The following is a 4,351-nucleotide window of genomic DNA, read 5'->3' as shown; positions in this document are numbered from 1 at the left end:
GAGAGAGAGAGAGAGAGAGAGAGAGAGAGAGAGAGAGAGAGAGAGAGAGGGAGATCTCAGCCCACATGGCGTCCCGGGTTCGGACCCGCGTCCAGGCTCTGTGTCCCCCCCCCCGTCTCCCCCGTCTCCCCCGTCTCCCTCCATGTCCAGCCTCTAGCCTGTCGACGGGGGTCATGCGCGGGACAATGATTGTCGGTGCGTGGGAAAACTCTTGAACATATTCCGACCTAGACTTTTCTTTCTGTAAAATACATATGTATGTGTGTTTCTGTGTGTGTGTGTGCGTGTGTGTGTGCCTTTGTGTGCATTTGTGCCTATGTGTGTGTGTGTACAGGTGAGAATGTCGTATCGTGGATTACCAAATGACGACGGTTAATGCTTACCATGATGATGACGATGATAATGATAATGATGAGGATGATGAGGCTGATGATGATGATGAGGAGGAGGAGGAGGAGGAGGATGACGATGCTAATGATGCTAATGAGGACGATGAAGCAGCGGAGCTGAGAGTAATGACCGTGTTTCCACACGGGGTGTCGGCCCGCCGTGATGGCGCCCCCAAGAGGCTCCCAGGAGTGCGGTTGTGTCCGGTTAACATCCTCCTCTGTTCTTCTTCTTCCTTTCCTCCGTCACTCTGTGCAGCTCACAGCCAAACGACGGTACGCGACGATACTGATACTGCATCCCGTTCTTTAGTTTGCATTCCTAAACATGTGACGATTGGTCACACTTTGCTTGATCATATTGACTATATGTTCTGTTACCTGTCAGTCTCTGCCCCCCCCCCCCCCCCCCCCCCCCCCCCCCCCTCGGCTTCCTCCCCTTCCTTTCTCCTCCCCCCTGCCTCCTCCCCCCTCATTCGCCTCCTCCTCCCTCACTTCCAACCTTAAAGCAACTAGCATGGAACAAAAAAGTAGCTCCAACGTACACGGCGGCGCTGGCCCCGTACGGTGCGGTCGTAGACGTATCATGTAAACTAAAAAAAAGAAGAAAGGAGAACACGGCAGTGAGAATGGGACACGACCCAGACACGTCCCCCTCCGTAGATAGACGGGAGAGCCCCCCCCCCCACCCCCATTCCGAAGCTATACGACGGATTTAGGTCAACAGAACAGCATCCAAGCTAGAAGACGATATATACTGTGTCAGGATATTGTGTCAGGTACAATACGTGGCCCTATATTATCCATTTCAGTGGATAGGTTTTCTTTTGTGGTTGATTTTGCTTCATTTTAATAAAATTTTCACAAGGCAATGCATGGATCACACTTACGGATAGATAGTATCTTAAACACGACGACAGGCTCCTCTTACAGATGAAGAGGAGATGTCCCACTCAGTAGAAATAAAAATAAAGACCTTTTTTTGTTATGGTTATTATTATCCCTATAATTCTTATTATTACTATCATTATGCTTTTGTTTCATGGCCCGACGGTCTGGCTAGTATGTCTTAATATCACTGTAAACAATCTGGGATTTGCAACCGTGAAATTAATGCAAGTGAGGGTAGTGTGCTTCTAGAGCTAGTTGAATTGTAACCTCAGTCCTCCTACTTCTCTTTTTCGCTATTTCCTGACCCCCCCCCCCCACCCCCACCCCCCACCCCAATTCATGTCCCTCCGACCCCATTCACACCAACACAAGCCCATCTCCTATTCCAGACGCACACATACAGAACAAAAACACACACACTTGACGCTACACTTGATATTTGCCAACTTACCAAATACACACACACGCACAGTCGGATACCCAGTCTACACATACAAAACCATTAGCTCTTCCATGTTTGTGTTTGTCAAGCAGTTTGCCATGACTTTTCCACCTACTGACTCCCTTATCCCCATCCTGGACCCCCCCCCCCCCCCCCCCCCATCCCTGCCTACCCCCCATTTTACCCCTGCATGTCCTAGTGGTACTGGTAGTTGGGTGCATGGAAAAAGCAGCAAGCAAATTGTTTTTCCCACTCGGTGAAAAAAAGTGTCTTCATTTTAACATTCAGCAATAAATCCCCTTATTTCATGTCCATTATTCTTGGAATATGCTAGAAGATTTTTGCAAGTTTTATCAAAAACATACTACTTGTAAAAAGAGGAAAACTCCAAAAACCACCCATTCATACAAATAAATCTTTATTCCTACCATTTTGAAGCCGTCCTGTCATTTGTATAACTTCTACATTCACTTTGATTGGTCTAATTCAATCGATTAAAGTGGCTGCAGGTAAGATTTAAGTTCTATAATTTGAATGTCAAAATTGCCAAAGCCATCCATCAGGTATGCACTGTGAGAATATCAGATCTGTTTCAAATTTACTTTCCTGCGTCTGTATGAGCCAATTTAGATGTTGGACCTGGCAGGGTGCCTCTTACCTGATGAGGTGTTGCTTGACTTCCCAACGGCTTCGGCCAGAGTGAAAAGAGCACCAACCTCATCCTGATGGCTGGAGATTTCGGTGACCACACTTGGAAATCAATTTGTAGCAAGCGAAGGCTGAACTCATGGTCACTATGAAATGCCAACTGGAATATCACAATTAGACAAGGCTTCTGTTAAATGATTACTTCACTAGACTATATCTGTGTGTTCAACCTGATGAACCAGCAAAACATCCTAAAATAGTCAGATTTTCAGGTCCCTCTTAAAACACGACGTGTTACATTTCATGACAGACTACATCATCGTGCTCGTCCCCAGATGAGTCCTCCGATCAGCCTCGGGGCAGCTGGCTTGTTCGCCAGTGTTTTCCGCTCCTACATCTTTCAGCAGGACGTCTACGTATGTTGGTGTCGGATTCCCTCGTGATCGATGCCAGCGCACTGGCTAGGAGCTTCCGGGGTCTCTGGCAATGACCGGCCAGTCTCCTTCTCCTGACCGCTTCCTTGTGAGGAGAAGAAGACCCTGGTACCCTGGGCGCCCCCCCATGCAGATGCTTGTCAGCAACATGCTCGTTCTGGTCGATGATTAGTACTGCACACAGCATTCAGGTGTAGCACCCATCCAGAGACTTTTGTAGGGTGGGCTACAGGGTCCGGCCTTCACAGCCATATCGGAGAACGGACTCCACGGTCGTGTAGAAGAAGCTTAGCTTGATGTTTCGGGGGAGGTTGGAGTTCCATACACTGGCCATGGCCTTCAGGGTCCGCCATGCGATCCGCCTTCCTCACTTTAAGGTCATTCTCTGATGAGTGAACCCATGAGCACAGGTATTTGAAGGCATTGACTTCCTTCAGAGCTATACTCCCCTTCTGCCAATGGAGGTTGATGACCCGGGAGGATGTTGTAGATGATAAACTCGGATTTCTTGGCATTTAGCCTAAGTCCAACCATGGCCCACTCTGTCTCCACTCTGATCAAAAGCTCCTGTGACTCATATATCAGGTTGATGTCCTCTGCATAGCCCAGGTCTGTAAGGACTGCAGCAGGGAATGGCCTAGACCTATGTGGTGTAAGAGTGAAGCTTCCTGCTCTCTTCCCCTAATGGTTTGCCTCGGTGAGATGTCAAGACTATAATGAAGAGGAAGGAGGCGAAGGGGGTCTCCTTGCAACAGCCCTGCAGGCTGCAAGGATTTCAAACTCCTCACTGTCGCCATCTGGGGTTCTCACATTACAAAGTCAGTTTACTTCTTCTTAAAGGGTTCATGGAGGCATTGTTCTGCAACTAAACTGTTATTCGGCATAATCAGGTCATTCCTCCTGAAAGGCAAATCCAGATTATGGGTCTCTCATTTTGGGTTACATTACCATTTGCACTTTCCAGGAACTTCCTGTCTTCAATCGACATCTCCAGCTTGTCCTCAGATGCCATCTCACAGAAGACTTGTTTGTATTGACTGCTCCATCTTGGCAATTGAGATGCAGTTGTGTCTGCGCCATCATGGCATCCAAGAGGTCCATTGACATTCCACCCCTGAAGTGTCAGTTTTTCTTGACTGTTAAACCTCCCTTGGTTCCTTGACTTTTAGGGCATTGGTTCCAATCAGTATCTCCACTTCGGGGATTTATGACAGGGATGGACACTATAAAATCTTCCTGTCTGATGTTGTTATCTTTTGTCACTGTGTACAGTTTAGGTAGAGCTATCCAATCCAGAGACCTCAAGAACTGTGACAAGGTAAGATTGTACATGATTCTCTTAGTTCATAGTATGCAAAATAATGTCATCAATCGCTCTTGGCGAGAGATGGTCCTACCAACCACAGGACTATCTCTTTGTACTCCAATCCAGTTCCATTTTCTTCCATCATGTCATTGAGGTAGTCACTCCTACCGTCAACATGCATCAGGACTTCCTTCAGCGGCGCTCAGGACTGAAATCCTGGTTGATGTTTCTGCCGGTGATGTGA

Source organism: Gadus chalcogrammus, chromosome 10, assembly GCF_026213295.1.
Source record: "Gadus chalcogrammus isolate NIFS_2021 chromosome 10, NIFS_Gcha_1.0, whole genome shotgun sequence".
Taxonomy (NCBI): Eukaryota; Metazoa; Chordata; class Actinopteri; order Gadiformes; family Gadidae; genus Gadus; species Gadus chalcogrammus.
Note: the sequence above shows the minus strand (reverse complement) of the source record.